The following is an 18,948-nucleotide window of genomic DNA, read 5'->3' on the forward strand; positions in this document are numbered from 1 at the left end:
AGGAAGACCATAACTTTCCTGGGGGGTTGCCCTTGCCCATTTGGAAAGATCTAGAGTGAACGGCTCCCTGCCTCTCTGTTCCTTACCCCCGAATCCCTTCCCCTGCGCTCTCTGCCCAAGCCTTGAGAGTGCTTTTCCAAAGAGTAAACAACCACAATGTACACCTTCACTCTCTCTTGTGCTCCTAGAACCACAAGGAAGGAGATGGACTGATGAACTCGGAACTGGGGTTGGGGGGGCAGGCCTGGCTAGGGGAGTGCTCCATTGGCTCAACATATTATGGGACTACTGCCAAAACTGACGCTACGAATAATGCAAACTTCAAAAGTGAAAGAAGTCCAAGCAACAGCTAGGAGTCTGCGTCACCGCCATTTTTTCCCGAAGAAGATGACTGAGACACAATTAACTATGGAGGTCTGGTTGTTACTGGCTCAAACAAACGTGAAATGATATCCACACTCACACCCCGAGAACGCTCTCCCCGTGTAGTGAAGGCCTGAGTGTTCACATACATGAGGGATCAGAAACTGTGCACGTGCTGTTGCCTTCTTGGGCCAGGCACTAAAAAGGAGGCCTTTTAAATAGAACAGACATATCCCATTGGAAGCTTCAAGAAAAAAAGAATATGGTAATGTGCTGCCTAAGGACAGGTCCACCCCACAAGGAGGCAATTAACATTGCCTCTATTAATGTGGATTCATCTTCATCAGAATTTATAAAGCAGGAAAAGATCAGAAAACACACAGAGGCATCCAAGGGACATGTAGTAATCTTCCTGCCTTTTTTTTTTTAATCTTCCACTGCAGAGGAGAATAATAATTGTTACCACTGAGAGAGATATGTACAGTGGGCCTGATACTATGGTGGAAGTTTTATGTCTGTTCCCTCTCTTAATCCACTCAAATCTAGGAGTTAGATGTGGTTATCATTCTTTTTACATATGAAGAAACAGAGGCCTTGAAATGTCAAGTAACTAGTTCAGGATGTTATGGCTGGTTGGTAGGTGAATGCGCTGGGATTCGAGCATGGCTCCATGGTCAATCATGCTACTGTGATGCCATGGTCAATCATGACCCCATGTCACTTGGGGTCACTTTTAGAGATAAAGAGGCTGAGATTTAAGATTGAGGACTGACCCAAGGTCACACATCTCTAGCTGAGTTCTATGACACTGAGTACCCCCCATGATAGATCTACTTTAACCAAGGATGTGTGTGCCCTGCTTGCTCTGTGCAGGGGTGGTTACTATGTGAAGACAGAAAGGCAACTGTCCTCTTGTCCTCTGATTCATGGGAGTTTCAAAGACCTGGGTCCTTCAGTCTAACTGCATTGGCTACCAGCTTGCCATAAACCAGATAGTACTCATAGAAGCAATTAATAAAAAGTTGCTTGAGGAGCATTAGCTGTGAAGTCAATACAACAAACATCACTGAGTGCTTACAATGTGTCTATACTGGGTGAAGCACTGGGAATTCAAGGGTGAATAAGGTATGGCCCTTGCCTTCTGTAAACTGGTGGTCTAATAAGAGAGCCAGACATGGGACATAAGCAATGATCATGACAACAGAAGAGTGGATGTGATAGAGAAGACGGACTGGTGGCCTTTCGTGGCAGGTGGGGAGGCATTTCAGAGAAGAAATCGTAAGGGTTTTGCAAGGAGAATGAGTATTCAGTGCTGTGGGAAGAGATGAATAACCTGCACACGAGCCCTCATTAACCCCGTTGAGCCTGGGCTGCCTCTGAATTGGGACCAGTTACATAAGCATCGTTTCCTGCCCCCAGCATAATGGCATCAGGGAAAATTTCCAGTTGACCTTCCACATGATCTGCTTCCTTTTCTCACATAAGTAAAATGCTAAATTTGGGATGCTTGACAAATTTTGAAATTGTGACCATCTTATATCATGGGGTATAAATGGTGGTTAAATTTGGTCAAGGCTGAACTATATAACACTTGGCTGTTTCATGAGGAGGCAGCACAGGAGCTACCCCCTCCCCATTTAGAGAAACTCAGAGTTGGGTCAAGGAGATAATTATCATCTCCCAGTGCTATTTGACCTTCTTGTGGGAGGTAGGACATGTAAGAAAGACCAAGAGAGCAATTAGAATACTGAAAATGAAGAAGCAATTTCAAAATAGAATCAGGTTACAGCTGGGAAAGTTTCAGAGCTCTCCAATTTCCTCATTTAATAGATAAGGAAAGAGGGCCAGGGGATGCTCCCACTTTAAGGGGAGAAACACTTAAGTGTTTCTTAAGTGGCTGTCACAGGGATGATAGTTACCAGAACACAGAGGATTGGACACAATGATTACACTAGTAAGTGGGCATGTGACCTGAGCTGACCAATAAGCATCCTTCTCCAGACTTCTGACTTGACTTGAAGCAGAGCTGAAGCATGCTCTTTCCCCTAAAATTGACAACCATAATACTGTCTCATAACATGTGGGAGAGTGGAAGATGATGAGGCTGGTTCCATTCAAATTAGATAGAAGAAAGACGTGTGTGTGTGTGTGTGTGTGTGTGTGTGTGTGTGTGTGAGAGAGAGAGAGAGAGAGAGAGAGAAAGAGAGAGTGAGAGAGTTAATAATAGTTAAATTATACTCAACCATAATGTCAATTCAATCTTGACGTTTGGTGGTTTGTTACATGAACCTTTATTTCCCCAATTGAATCGAATTCCTGTCACTTGCAACTTAAGATCTCAACGAATACATACAACGAAGTCAAAGAGGAGTATCAGCTTATGGGGTGGAGGTTGCCCAGGTTGGGGAAAAGTAAGAAAAGGAAGCTGGATAGAAACAATGAAGTGACTTCAACAAGAAAAAACTTTAAACAGCATCTTCATTTAATGCTCATGGTTGCACCTTTGCATGGAAATGATGAAAATCCCTTATGGTGATATGGGAAATTCTTCAGCTCCTACTTATATTTTATGCTTAAAATCCACTGTTAAAGGTTTCAATTCTTCTAGCTTAAGACTTTCATCTTTTGCTAGATGTAAGAATCCATAAGTGGGACAATCTTTTAAATTTCCAACAACCGCTTATGCTTCAGTTTAGAAGTGAATATAGACCATTTCATAAGAGTAAGTTGATAGGATAAAAAAGAAGAGGCCAAAGGGGCACTTGGCCCCAGGGTAAAGGATGCAAGTGGTTGAGATACAGTTCAGAATGGAGGTTGGTGGAGGGAAAGACTGGCTTTGCCTGATTTACTTCACAATTTTGCTGGGGCCCCGAGAAGTTCTATGGTAACTCCTTTGCCAAGGAAAATGAGCCCAGTGAAAAAAAAGTCACTGATTTTTTTTTTTGCAGAGACAAAAAAGTTATAAATCAAATATTTCTCTATTTCTTAGCAAAGTAGCTTTTAAAAAGGCTAACATTAATAGTGTAAAGTCTCTATTAATGCTCTATGTGCATGATTTAAATCAAGACACTCACAACTACCATGCTTACTCTGTCTTCTTTGGAAAATATCAGACCTTTTCTCATAGTTTAAGCCCATAGATGGTGTTGCAGAGGCATCAACAAATCAATGGACTTAAAACTTCTTATTTACAGAATATGAATATGTTCTGTCATGGACATCAGACAAAACATGCTCTCAGAACCCACATTCACTTACTGGTATTGACTGATTATTTCATCAAGGTAAAAAATGTGCCTGTGGTGTGTTTCTGGAATTTTTCTAGCACATGCTCTCTGTAACAATGTCACATGTTACAAAAGAAGTGGGAGTCCCAAAATACACATGTACCTCAAATGGAGAAAACCTTTCAGATTCTTGGAAGACTGGGTTAAAGGTGTAAGTTCTGGGCACCCCTGACAAGAATCAAGCAGGCCGGTAGTCTAAATGTGCTCCTGGTTTCCCTGTTGCTCACTGAGATGGGCTCCTGTGTTTTATTCTAAGATCTCCTGAGCGTCCAGGTGCTTCTAATCTAATCACTAATCTGATCCCGCCTTCATACCCACAGTCTTCATGCAGCATTATTCATCTGTTCTCATCAACTGTTTTTCAAGCACCTACAATGTGCAAGGCACTGTAAGTGAGATATTTGAAGCCTTGCATCCTAGTCTGGGAATGTGGATAAGACATTACATACTTGCCTCCTCCAAGGGGGTGGGGGGAATGATGTCACAGCAGAGCGAGGTCGAGACATTTATTCCCTAAATACTTAGCTTCGCTCAAGTGCTGACAGGCTCATGGCACAGCCCCAGACTTTGGCTGGGCCTTGAGGAGAGGCCAGATGTGGACACAATGAGAGGTAGAGAAGGAGCCATTCTTGGAAGAAACAGCATGAACCAAGGCTCGGGGAGAGGAGAGCCCAGCCCTAGGTGGGGAGGAGTGTATGGTGGTTTCATTTAGTTGAAAAACCGAGGTGGTGCTTCGAGGTAAGGCTGAAAGTCAGGCTGGGCCAGAGAGTGGGTGGTTCAGCTGGTTAAGATGAAAAAAATTGGATTTTTTTTTTAATTTTTTTGCAATCAGTGATAAGTCACTCACCAGGGGATTTTGGAGTGTGTGATGGAATCTGGTATAGTACACTATGTTGGGACACATACAAAAACTGGAGAGGTTGTGCTCACAGAGGGGTCTGGGAAAAGGAAGACATTACAAAGGAGTCATTACCCTGGCTCAACTGGGGTAAGGAGGGATGTCAGAGAAGTCTGCAAGGCCGAGACCAAAGTGCTGGGACCTGGAGGACGGCTAGGAGTTACTGAGGTGAAGAAGTGAAGGGAGTCCAGGCGGAGGGACCAGAAACAGCAAGAACAAAGGCTGGAGGGAGAGAGTGCTTGACTCAGGCATTTGACAAAATAAGCTTTTAGAGCCCATGTTAGCAGCTTTCGGCCAGTGGATGCTATTGGCTGGAGGATGGCGGCTCAGCCTTTGGGGCCCAACACAAGTGTAGAGGTAGGCTGTGACCTTCTTCAAGATATTCAGTCCCCCCAAGACTCAGTTTTAGCATCTGTAAAGCAGAAGGACTAATCATTTAGAATTCATCAAGGTCTTGCTCATTAGATAAATCCTTACACCCTTTATGGTATCCTGTGTATATGTAGCAAACATGAGTCTCTGTTCCCAAGCCTTAGTTTGGTCACTATAAAGAAGAAGTAATAGTTCAGAGTTCATAGAATTGTTGTGAAATACAAACAAGTTTATTACTTGTAAAGTACCGATACACTGAATGGAACATACTAGAAACACAACAACTGTGATGTCATGTTCCCTTGCCGTCTGAGAATGAAATGACTTATGTCTGAGGTTAATCCGATAAAAAAAATATCCTCGACAGTGTTCCCAGACCACATTTGTATCACGGGAGAACTTGCTAGAAATGCAACTTTCAGATTCACCTGAGACCTACTGAATCAGAAACCTACGATCAGTGTTTCAACAGCCCCTCCGGGTGATTCCAGCACTCACGCAAACGTGAGAAGCACTGGTCTCGGCAAACATCCAGCACCACTTCTCTGCCTTCAGTGTGGTATCTGTAGTGATTCTTGTCATAGCACAGTAAAGCAGTTAAGCCAATTACTGGTGTACCTTTCCCCATCCAGATTGTAAATGCTTTGAGCACCGGTACTGTTTCTTATTTGTATTGTGGTCCCTAGTACTTAACACAGTACCCTCCAGACTGTAATAATGATAGATACGCTCAACGCCAAAGATTCTTAGGCTCCCACCTCTCATCTGTAGAATTAAACGAATACATCCTTAACAGAATTAGAAGACTGTTAACGTGGTTTTCAAAGCGCACTTTTACAAAGCCTAAAAATTAAAGTCTGTGGCTTTGAAATGCTGTCTTAGGGTTTGAGAGGTCATTTTGGGCTTCCTTTCCCAGGCTGAGTCTGTGGCTGAGTGAAAGTTTTCTGGAGAAATGGCTACTGGGCATTGCCACTAAACGGGGGTGGCAGCGGTCAGCACTTACAAAAATGTACAATCTATCCTATCAGTGGCAATCCATTAAATGGATTTATCTCCATAATGAAGAGAAAAGGTTGTCATGGAGAAGACAGATGTCAACACGGTCTAGCTTAAAAATGAGTCGTGTGGGAGAATTTTCATTGCTGGGCTTTAGCACTGGACCATTTTTCTTCCTAAGAATGTTCCTTACACAAGACAAAATGACTGAAGACTCATAAGGGCCAAAAAATGGGAAGGATTCTGCCTGGAGAGGGGTCTAGGCGCTCATCTACAGACAGGATAACTTCCCGGAGGCCAGGGGTCACTCTGAAGGGCCACTCTCTGAGCTCGGGATGTGGGGAGAAGTGGCCTTGCTCTGAAAGAGTACTAGAAGTTCACAGCGACACGTACTGACCTAGATGCAGACTGTTGATTGCCTCAGCCCCCTCAAGGTCTTCAAAATTAGGACACCTTCTGGAAACTAAAAATGGTTTTCCTTTGTACTTCTGCCACGGCTGGGGAGAGGGCTGCCTAGGTTAGTCCATGAGAATGAGAGTTTTTGCTAAACGGTGTCAAGTGTATTAAATGAAGGGGAGAGGAAGAAATAAAAATGCTTTCTGGTCCCGAGGAGTAGCATTTAATTTTCCTGTATTTATTCTGGGGTGGTGTGGGCATAGAGCAGAGGTTTCTGTTAAGGGCCAGATCATGTCTGTGGCAACTACTTAGCTCTGCCCGGGCGTTGTGAGAGTGACTGCAGACCAGAAGCAAATGAACAAGTGTGGCTCTGTTCCAATAAGACCTGATTACAAAAAACAGGTGGGACGCTGGGGTGGCTCAGTGGGTTAAAGCCTCTGCCTTCGGCTCAGGTCATGATACCAGGGTCTTGGGATCGAGCTCCACATCGGGCTCTCTGCTCAGCGGGGAGCCTGCTTCCTCCTCCTCCTCCTCTCTCTCTCTCTGTCTGCTGCTCTGCCTCCTTGTGATCTGTCTGTCAAATAAATAATAATAATAAAAAGAAAAACAGGTGGTGAGCAAGATTTGGCTGGTGGGCAGGAATTTGGCAAACTCTGGTATAAAGGGAAACCACTGGGCTTTAGAGTTAGGCAGTGCTCATTTCAAAGTCTGGCTCCCTGACCCGCTGAGCCAGGTGAATCACTCAGTTTCTCTGAACCTGTTTCCATATCTATAAAGTGGAGGTGATCATCTTCAGTCAGGATTAGGACAAGTCCAAACATGATACCCATCAGTATAAGGTTTCCTGTGAATTCCAGTCCTAAAGACAGCTTATCCAAAGGAAAAATTCCTCCTTGCCGCACGCAAACTGCCTCATGATGACACAGCGGGTTTCTAACATGGGTAGAGCAGTTCAAGATTATACTGAAGTTGCACTGAACAGAATGAATTCTGATATTGTAAAGTTTTTGTTCTTTTAAAAACAGGGTTCTCAACTGTCCCCCCCAAATGGTTTCAGGGCCTTGAAGATACTTTGGCCTGTCCTTGTTTTTCCTTCTGCCACATCTGCCGGGGTTTGGCCAGTGCAGTCCCCTGGTGAGGGGCCCTGTGGGGTGAGGCTTAATGGAAGTGGACAGAAACTGTTCTAAATCACAGAGGATCAGCCCAGATGGTGGGTAACCCCCAGCCCCTTGAGATTTCATTATGTGTCCTCCATTATACCAGAAGAATTTGAAACATTTTGTTCATTAATCAATGCAGAAAAGCTCCTTTGCATTTCACAATAGACACAACCTGATCTTGGCCGGCGATCATAATAAGAATCAGCAAATCATTTAACTTCTCCCCGCTTGCCTCTGTTTCCTCAGGGGTCCCTAACAGCTCTCTGAGCTCTGAACTCCCACGGTATCTGTCTGAGGGGGTGATGATGACCAAATTCAGAGCTGAAGGCCAGTGCTGTGTATGATGTGGGCAGCGAGGTCACTGTAATTTTTCTTCTCTGAGGTGGTATTTCTGAACCCAGCACAAGCAGGCTTGCTGTGTATCCCATCAAAGGCCAGAATATGTCCCCGAGTGCTGAGAAAAAGAATAGCTCACTGCAGACCCAAACTTTCTGCTGGTTTGACTCCTCTTCAGAGAGGGCCTGGAATGCAGACTGTGGACGGTCGAGGCCTGTTCTTTGAGGGGCCATATATCTGCACTTGTAAGCGAAATGTAACTCTGAGTTGTGTGATGTCTTTGGTGAGTATGGAAAACTATGCAGCAATGATCAAAATAATGGAACCAATTGGGCCTGGAAGTTGGGAATTTTGCTCTGAGGATTATACCGTTAAGGAACGTTGTAATGTCGACTGCCTTCTTGAATAGCTGTTCCTTTTGTCTACTTTGCCTCATTCTCACTGGCCCCTCCCTTACCCATCCTTACCTGTCCTGTTTTACCTATAAGCCTCTGACTTTAACTCTAGCGCCTGCTCAAAGAAGCTGGATTGTTTCCAAAATGCAAGTCTGATCACATCATTTATCTGCTTGAAACCTCTGATGGTTCAGCACTGCATGTGGATGAAGACCAGTGCCCCACATGGGCACCTGTGGTTGCCTTCCAACTCCTGCTCCAGGAGACGCCTCCCCCTTGGCTTCACCCCACACACCCCATGATCTAGCCACACTGAGAGCCTTTAGGTGCCTTGAACTTCACCCCTGTGCCTTCATTTGTGCTCTTCCTTCCACCTGTGACTTAAAGCCTCCTAATACCTGCTCATTCCTCAAGTCAACATAATCCTTCCCTGACCTGCTGCCTTCCCCCCAAAGTCAGCGTTGGTCCCCCAGTCTCCCATGACGGGATTGTACCATAACATCACAAACTGTGTGTCCTTTGTTGACTATCACACATCCACAGTCTGTACAATCCAATCACATAGTAGTTACTGAGAAAATACCTATTTAGGGACGCCTGAGTGGCTCAGTCAGTTAAGCCTCTGTCTTCGGCTCAGGTCAGGATCCTGGGGTCCTGAGATCAAGCCCCACCTTGAGCTCCCTGTTCAGCAGGAATGTGCTTCTTCCTCTACCTCTGCCTGCTACTCTCCCTGCTTGACCTCTCTCCGTGTCTGTATGTGTGTGTGTGTGTGTGTGTCAATTAAATAAATGAAATCTTTAAAAAAAAAAAAGAAAATATCTATATAACTTATGACCGACGGACTCATCAAGTGATTAAAAGAAACAAATAGCTTTAAAAAAAATCAATATTTCTCAACCCTCAGTCTACAGTAAAATGGAAAGCATCCCTTGGCCTGGCCTCACCCCTCCTTAGAGATTCTGATTCATTCTGTCTGGAATGAGCTCCGGACACTGGGCAAGCTTCACAAGGCCCCACTGGGATGCTAATGTGCAGGAGGGCTTGAGGGCTACTGGTCTAAATGAGAAGGCATAAGATAGAAAGAATCAATGACCGCTGGCCTTCCAGGGAAAAGAGAGAAGGGATAGCCTTCCTTCGTTGAACTGCCCAGTGCAACTTACAGAGGAAGAACCAAGAGCTCAGCGTGTTGTTGCCAGTGGTTCCTCCAAGGCTTGGTCTTCAGATACTAGCTATGGTGTGGGCAGGATGAATGTTTTCACCTGGGACAGTCAGAGAGAGGGTCAGGGGACCATGATGGCTCTGGGCATGTTCTGAGAAGCCACCTTTACTCGGGAAGACAGACTACTCCGGCCAAAGCCACTGTGGTATGGGCATCTGCCTGCCAGGCTCAAGCCCTGTTTAGGGACCCCCCTTAGCAAGGGCGGCCACCATCTTCCCAATGTGCCCACAGTTCCCTGGGTAGCAATTAGCATCTATGTTCCCCGACGCAGGGCAGCAGCCTGTGTGCCAACCCGAGTAGGCAACCTGAGGCCGGAAGTGTCTCTATGGGCCTGGAGAACCTGAGGGAGCACTAGCATTAGCCAGTATGAGAGGTGACTTTTCAAACGTACCCTGAGAGCACAGCGGATGGCCCTGGAGCCGTTAGAAAGGGAGCTACCCGCTCAGCACCGCTCCCTTGCCTGAGAACTTCCTCCAGTTTTAGCTGCTAATAAAACAGAAATTGGGCGGCAGGAGACAGAGAGATGCTCAGGCAGCTCCAAGCTTCCTGAGAATCTGCTCATCATCCAAACTGACAGCTTTGAGGGCCTTGGTGTTCATACCCCAAATAGCTCATTAGATAATGCCTGACCCCACCGTGCTGGGCAGGTGTTAACCAGGTGAGTTCACATTCCAAAGACTGAGACACAAGGCACTGACAGCTGTCCTATTCCTCACAGAAGGCATCTAACTGAAGACTGAAGGCATCTCTGTGGCCAGGAAAAAAATAAACCTTTCAACCAGCAATTCATCTTAAAATCAATTAGCGCAGGGTCTCTTGAAGAGCAACGGACATGGAAGCAACACACTTCTCACTCTCTTCAGCGGCCGTAGGAAGTCAGCTCAAAAGAGAGAAACCAAGGTAAAGTTTGGGATCACGACCTTCTCTTTGCAGCCTGCCATTGAAGGGAACGCAATTAAGAGGCAAACAGCAGTGTGACCAAACTTCCTTTCTCCACTGCAAACAGGGAGCCAAATTAATACAGTCATCAGGGCAGATTGGCTGGTCAGCTAATTGAGGACCCTGGTTGACAACAGGAAGCTATTTTCACCAGTGTCTGATGGAGTCGGCCTCAGGCAAGCAAAGTCTGAGCAAATCACATTAGTGAGTGACATTTAATCCACAGCTTTGAATAAACAACATGTCAAGTCAGTCAGTCAAAACATGTGACGACGTGTGAAGAAAGAGGCAGAAACCAATGGGGCTGGTTTACTTACAAAAGTTGAGAAACTCTTTTCCCATAGGGTTGGGAGATAATAGCCAAGATTTTTTTTTTAATGAGATTTTATTTATTTATTTATTTATTTATTTGCTTATATTATAGCTAAGATTTTTTAAATAACTATGCTACTGTTGTTTTTTTGATGCTGGGTCACCAAAGTCAGCCGTGCTTTGTCCAGCATGGGTGCTGAAAGCAAAATCTTTTGGAAGTCTTCTGAAAGTTACAAAGAATGACCTTCCCAATGGGAAAGTCTCCCAAACCGTGGTCATTCCTAAGGCTTGGTTCTCTTGCAGCTGTGGCTGCCGTGAGTAAGAGTAGTAGTGGAATGACTCTCCTGGGAGGTCTCCAAAAGCAGAGGAGGAATTTCTCTGGAGAACTGAGCCTCAGAGGACTTTCCTTTTTTAAGTTACATAATCATAAGACCAAAATACACACTACTAAATGATGAGCGATTCCAGATCGTCTTTGTTCCTGGATACATGGCGACCACAGATATCCCTTCAAACATTATGGGTTGTTTACCAACAAATCTGGGACGACTCACTGCCTCTTCTTTGCTTATTCTTGGTAGGGTGTGATGGAAAGGAGTGAATGGTAATTATGTCTGCTCTTGTGTTGACCGACCCTGGTATGTCTCAACCTCCATGGATGGTGTGATTACCTAATTACACATCTCTGTGCCCAGGATCAGTTTCATAAATATTTGTGGAGTGACTGAAGAGGCTAAAGGAAGACGGAGATTAGGAGTATCAGTGGGCCCTGATAAATTAGCTTCAAACTACTCTGAAATTAGTTGCTATTAAGAAATAAATGAAATGTCTACTGTCTCACGTGGAGGTGAAACCAGACGCTCTGTGCACTGAGATCTCCCGGCATGTTTTGCATAACCTGTTAAATAGTGACAAATGAAATGGGACAATCTGCCCCACTGGAAGGGAGATTTAATAAACTTTTCATAAGCAGACTGCTCAGGCAAGACCACAGGGGATCCAGGGTGGGAAAAACGAGGTCTGCCTCCCACAAACTAGCTCAGCCATCAGGCAAGGCCGCCGAACCCCACAGAGATCAGAATCATCGCTTCAGTGAGTCGCTCTGAAAGGACAGTGCCACCAAAATGGAAGGACTGGCGGAGGCTCCTCAGCAGACAGATGGGGCAGGGAAGAGAGCCACGCAGTGGGACTTCAAATTCAGCAGTGCCCATGGGTCTCTACTCTCTTAGATATATGAGGAAGGATTGGTCTTTTTATTACCCTTCTGCAAATATTCTCCTCTTTTCTAGTCATCCAACTAACAGTGTGACATTTTGAGTGGACCATTCTCTGCTGAGAAATTTAAAACACTGTGGTATGTGTTTTAATTTCCAAATAAATTCATCGGAATCATCAACAGAATACCTTAAGAGTAAATATATTTTGATTTTCTAGGTTTGGCCTAGTAAATCATCATTTCCTGGGTATTACAAGCTTTAGAAGTACACATTCAGTCCTGTACTTGCTCATTTTGAATATGGGTTGATCGCTGGGTGAAGTGCTGAGAATACAAAGAACCAGACCCAGTGCCCACCTTGGAAAACCTGCCGTTAGGGGGAGGCAGGTGTGTAAACAAATAATAATGTTGGACTTTAGTAAGTCCTATTATAGGTATGGGCTAACAATATAATTTGGGGACAGGGAAAACAAAGTGATTATTAAGCACATGACAGTTTTTTTGCACATCCAAATAATTTCTATTGTATTTCTACCCTATTGTTTCAACAACGGCACTTCTCAGAGTGCACTGAAATTATGTATTTACTACTGGTCATCCAGTAGGACCTTGAGCCTGCAGAAAGAAGACACTATACCTCATTTACCTTTTTATCACTAGTGGGTTTTTAAATCCCTCATACCTGGAAAATTTCCCACTCAGTCCAGTAAAGCGAAGGTCAACCAGACTATATTTCTGAGTTACATGTTTAAAAAAAAAAAAAAAAAAAAGATTTCTGGTGCATTTTTGTGAAGGCCATGGCTGAATCCCTGTGATAGTTTTAAGCAGAGGGAAAGAGAGGGTTTCTAACAGTAGCAATGATAGAATGATAGATTAACTCTGGTTAACACACCTGCTATACCAATGTCCTGCTGTATTTTTCCCAGATGACTATAAATTGGGACACCTCATAAATCCCCAGGCTTTTTCTTTTCCGTGGCTGGTTATTACAGTGTCCCAGGGCAGAAGAGCACTTTCTAAACTAAAGTAATTGTGAGCCATTTATTATCTTTAAAGGAGAACCTGTCAACCACCACAGCACAAATTTTAGACAATTAAAACAGCTCAGACTGCTCTGATTCTGCAAAATCCCAACAGTCACTTGGCAATTTGGAGCCAATGAGCCCAAAGAAGGTTTGAAATGGCTCCTGTGTTTCTCTACACAATACCTCTTCCTTTTTTTTTTTTTTTTTTTGCTCATTTGCTATACTTCTCACAGCTGAAGCAACATAGCTGTTCCCACGGTTTCCAAAAATCCACTGCATCTGCCACACTTAACTTGAATGTGGTCCCTTGCCTACCGATGTGTCCTTTGGAGGAAACCCCACAGAAGGTAATTGCGTGGTATATGTCAATGTCTCCTATGTCAATGGTGGGCATCACCAATCTATCAGGGCACCATTTTAGAAAATTTTCCCTGCTGAACAAGGACTCTGCCCATAGGCAACCACCCCCAACCAGTTGAATTTGGCATTCAAGATGGCACCCATCCTCCATCTCTGAAGAAATCAATGTAGATGACCAATAGTTGATCTTACCTAACACATCCAACTCTTCAATAACTTCAGACTAGAGTTTCTTAAAAGTCCGAAGGTCCAATTTCTTTGAGGATTAGCTCAAGTCCTTTAAGGGTCTGGACCTGTGTTCAATTTTATGTACTTGTGTAAGTTGTTCAATAACTACACAGTCTTTCTATCTGACTATCTTGGTGATCAAAACCAATACTAACGCCTCTGGAAACTGAGTATTCTCTGCCGCAAGGACGTGACCACTGGTCCTAGAACAGAGCCAGATACTCAGGGCTGACCCATGCCTGCTGACATGATGAAATAGTGGGCAGACATGGGTCTCCTACGTCAAATTATAAACTGTCTGATGTTGAACACAATCACCTTTTCCCTTCCTTTCAAATTTCCATGATTTTTATAACTCTGGAAAAAATTTCTGACTATACCCAGTACATGAGGAACTTTCCTAGAATTATAACTTAGATGAAATTAACTGAGGATTTTTAGGAAGTAGTATCTGTTTCTACAACACAAATCCTCTTGCTACTTATTTATTAAAAACAAATGAAATGATTTCCAAGTGGATATAATTTATATTAGAGTTCAGATATATTGAAGAGTAATGTTCTGTTGAGTTTTATTTATTTATTTTTTTAAAGAAAGTATGATAGGAGGGGAAAAAAAGGCTTGAGTCACGTAAGATGGTACAAGCAAAACAAGCTTCAGAAAACAAAAACAAAAACACATTAAACTATATGAGAGTTCTCAATTTCTCACTTAAGAAATCTATGCATGTTATGTTGGATCTCACCACTCATCCCACCACGCATTCTTGAATTAGAATAGTGAAACTCGACCATTCCCTTACACCGTACACGAAGATAAACTCAAAATGGATAAAAGACCTCAATGTGAGCCAGGAATCCATCAGAATCCTAGAGGAGAACATAGGCAGTAATCTCTTCGATATCAGCCACAGCAACTTCTTTCAAGATATGTCTAGAAAATATATTTTTAAACTGAAAACAAATTTGATATCCACCCTCTCCCTCACCTAATCAGGTATAGTCATAAGAGTCAAATGGGATGGGTACCCAGAAAACACCTTTTCTCTATCAGAGGGGACAGCATGGTGACTCTTAGTGCTTTCTGGTGGTTTACTAAGTGGAGTGGCAGTCCATTAAACTTGGTATCCTTAATCTCATTGTTTCTTCATGACAATCCTACCACAGAGGGACCCTTCATTTCTTTGCATTCGGAAACCGCTGGTAAATGATGAGAGAGACTGAATCCGAGTTCTGAATGTAGAAAACCTATGCTTTGGACCTGCCTGGGTGGCTCAGTCAGTTACGTGTTCAACTCTTGATTTCGGATCAGGTCATGATCTCAGGGTCATCATGAGATGGGGCCCTGAATCGGGCTCCACGCTGGATGCTGAACTGACTTAAGATTCTCTCTCTCTCCCTCACCCTCTCTGGTCCTATCCCTACCTGTCTTTCTCTCTCTCTTTAAAGAAAAAAGTTAGAAGAAAGCCTATGTTTTAAATTATTAAAATGAAAATATGAAGTTGCAGTTCATTTCAGAATATGAAAGTTGAATGAAAAGATGTTTACAACTTTAACCTACAGTTAACGAATTCTACCACACTAAGTTGATAAAAAGATTCGCAAGTCATACACAGCTCCTGCTAACCAGTAAGTACTCAAGTAGTAAGCAAACTTGCCAAGATTTTATAAATAAAATCCAGGTGAGAATTTTACTTTTATTATTATTGTTATGAGGGTGTTTGGGAATTAGCATGAACATCTGACAGATAAAAATGGGTTCCGAGGAATTTGCTGAGGCTGTGAGGGGAGGAAGATGACATCTATTCTGCAAAGTGGTGTCTGCTGATGGCATAAGCAGAACTGCCATCTGCTAAAATGAATGTCTGAGGACTCGCGGGAGCCCAAGGGGACAAGTGGTACTAAAGGTGGCATAGAAGATGATAGTGCTTGGAAACCAAACCTGAAATCTGGGGACTTCAACTAGTTGATAACCACACCCCTCTCCCCTTTTTTGGCAGGTTGGTCACTACAGGCTGGTATGTAAGGTGCACAAGGATGGGTGAGATGCTGAAAAACCCGGACACTGAAAATGTTAAAAAAGAGCTTACTGGCATTCGCCCAAACTTCTTTCTTCTGAGATCTCATCTTGTGAAAGTGACTTTTCCTCCTGTTTCATCTGCTTGAGGTATAAAAAAATGAAAAGTCCTTGCCCTCAAGGACTTCATTCCAAACCAATAGCTCTATTGTCTAAAGGGGGAAGTGAGGCCTCTAGAAGATCTCGGTGCTTCCAAGATCAAATTCTGAAATTACTGAAATTCAATGTTTGGTAAATATATGAATGAACGACTAAGTGAATGAAAAGATGTATGGGACTCAACACATACAAGAAATTATATATATAATACAGCTTCAGAATCTTAGCATTTTTACCTGGGTGGGACTATAGGGGGTCAGATTGCAGCATATGCTAAGATAAAATTAAGTGATTTAATCAAAATCACACAGCAGATACTGGCAGAGCAGAGATTTGACCCCAAATCTCCTGACTTCAACCTGCTTCATGCTATTTGCTCTGAGGCAATGATGTCAAATGGTGATTCCCATGTTCTCTGTGGTTCAAGGAAGGGAAGACCACTTCCAGTTGGGGGATTAGAAAATCCTGTAGGCTAAAAGTAGGCTCTGGGCGGGGTCCTGCAGGATGGGTATGATTCAGATCTGAAAGGAGGAGTGAGGGGGTTAGGGCTTCCCAAGTCAACATAAAGGCAATTGTTCAAGATCACTTTGAATTTAGGAAAAGGCCAAAGGAAATCAGTAAACACTAGAGTCAGGCAGAACTGTGTTTGATTCTTGGTGCTCTCACTATTACCGCCTATGTCTTCTGGGGCAAATTTCTGAACCTCTCTAAGCCTAAGCTCCCCCAACAAACTGGAAATTACAGTATAGACTTCACAATGTGATATAAGGGTTAAAAAAATCTTTTCCAAGCAGCTTTTACAGGACAAGACAAAAATGATACCTATTCTTCATGCTTATTTACTTAGGGAGAGGGGTAGGATGTAGTGGAAGATGCATCGAGATCAAACTATGGAAGCCTGTAATTGCCAAATAGAAGAATTTGTTTGAGGGACACCTGGGTGGCTTGGTCGACTAAGCATCTGCCTTTGGCTCAGGTCATGATCTCAGGGTCCTGGGATCAAGTCCTGCATCCAGCTCCCTGCTCAGTGGGGAGTCTGCTTCTCTCTCTGCCTCTCCGCCGACTCATGTGCTTTCTCTCTCTCTCTCAAATAAATAAATAATTAAAAAAAAAGAATTCATTCAAACTTGCAGGTGAAAACTTAAGACCTTGGAAGAACTAAGTGATAAAGTCAAAGATTAATAATTAAGCTAAATTCTTACCGGGCTTTGCATTTTTCTTCTTGTGCTGTCTTCTGTGTAACCCTAGGCATATCTTCCCACCTTTCTGTTTTTTCTCCCCAGCCCCAATGGATATGGGCATCCTTGTAACTTTTGGATTGAGAATTCTGGATGGGTTAATGAAAAAATAATGCCCTCGAAACAAGGTGTTATTTATCTTTATGAAATACATATTCATAAAGTCTCTAGCTGGGAGTTGCCAAGGGAAATTTAGATATGTTTTCCATCAGATCCCTGTCAGTAATAGGGAAAAAGAGTCCATTCTGAAAAGGACTACAAAAATGTGTTGTTCCCAGTTTTGGTATGACACTAAAAGGACAGCACCCCAAATAGAGCTGAGACATTTTCTCTACAACTTCAAGATCAACATATCCCTCTTTATTGCCCCACCCAAAGAACAGAAAGAGGCAAAAAGGAGAAAATTTGAGTAAAGAATGGATGCCAAACCAACATGGTACAAAAGGTGAATGGAGTGAGAAGGAAAAACAAGAGATAAGAAGTATATAAGTCAAGATAAATACCACACTTAAAGCTTTTTTTTTTTTTTCAGTATAAGAGTCACTTGGTACAAAAAAAGTAAAGCTATAAATGCTTGTTCTTTTAGCATAAGATGTTCAAAAAGGACATCTCAAAATACTTTACTGATAACAAGGACATTTTGTTTGAAGGGGACTTGGTAGCAGGTAAGCTCTGGTAAGCAAGTTTATAAATGGCGAGAACCAAGGCACAGAGAAAGGATGTGGCTGGATGAACACAGTGACAAGCCTTACACCCCATCCTAGTGTGCACATTGAGAAACCAGACCCAAAACATCGTCTACTACAGAACCTATCCCTCCCCTAGTTAGGATAACCAAAAGTCACACTGGTGTTTTGAAACGACTCCCCTTTCTCAAGAGCCCACCTCCCATGCTCCCATCGGCCAACTTTCAGCTATTTGTCTTTGGCTAACTGGGTTTCTAAGGTAGCTCTGCAAACTGCTCACCCCCCACACATCATTAATCAGTGCCAAACTAAACAGGCTCCAGGCCCAGCTGAGAATACAGTGACTTGGCTGTACAGTGACTTGTCTCATCACCCCAAGACCTAATGAACACACATGAATGATGACTATTGGGTAAATACCACACAGAGAATGCGAGCAAGCTAAGTGACTATTGCTTCAGACATTACACCTAGGAAGGTTGTGTGACAAATATTGATATCCAAATTGTTTCAGACGTACAGTAATTTTTCCAATGCACTGAAGCTGCTGGCATTTATTTAAAGTGTTAAATTGAAAGGGGGATAAAATTTGGGTCATTTAGGGAGTATAGTCATCAATTTCTATGATATTGGATAAATGTAGCTGAGCTATAGTAATTCCCATCCATGATAAAGGAAACCATACTAGTGGGTTTGTTAGCAGTTTTGTTAAAAAGGACATAAGAGGTTTTGGGAAGCCTGGGTGGCTTAGTCGGTTGACCATCTGACTCGGTTTTGGCCCATGTCATGATCTTAAGGGTATGGGATTGAGCCCCATGTCCATGCTCAGCGCAGAGTCTGCTTAAGATTCTCTCCTTCTGCCCCTACCCCACTCTCTCTTTCTCTCTAAAATAAATAATAAAAGGTGTTCATGCTTTATTTAAAAAAATGGCATGCCCATGGACAAGCATTCTGTAAAGGCAGCACACTTAATTATCTCTAATATTAATGCTATCAGGGATTGGGTAAATCATGGGAGGAAAATAGGAGACAGTTTCTAAGCCACATCCAAAGGGATCTTTTTTAAATTACCAGGATATTAATAATAGTTAGAGCTGGTAAGGGACAAACCCTAAGGATGTTCCAAGGGTATATACTTAACCATTATGGGCAGGGGGAAAGAGTTAGATGAAGTAAGAGAAAACTGGAGCACTAGGTAATAACTAAGTGGGTCACATTCTTTCTCACTTTATTATTTTGATATATTTCCTAAGGTTCTCTAGCTATATAGAGTGAAAGTACATGAATGTTAGAAACAAGGAGATTTATGGTAATTTGCTTATCATCTCTGAGCCTTAACTTCCTCCT

At 43.1% G+C, this 18,948-nt stretch overlaps 1 protein-coding gene across 3 annotated transcripts in view; it reads right to left on the reverse strand.

Moving 5' to 3' along the window:
- Positions 1-18,948, reverse strand: part of LOC111147268 (engulfment and cell motility 1) — a 524,081-nt gene that overhangs the window by 40,586 nt on the left and 464,547 nt on the right. The window lies entirely within an intron of this gene.

This window comes from Enhydra lutris, unplaced genomic scaffold, assembly GCF_002288905.1.
Source record: "Enhydra lutris kenyoni isolate GAN:26980312 unplaced genomic scaffold, ASM228890v2 scaffoldscaffold16, whole genome shotgun sequence".
NCBI classification, from domain to species: domain Eukaryota; kingdom Metazoa; phylum Chordata; class Mammalia; order Carnivora; family Mustelidae; genus Enhydra; species Enhydra lutris.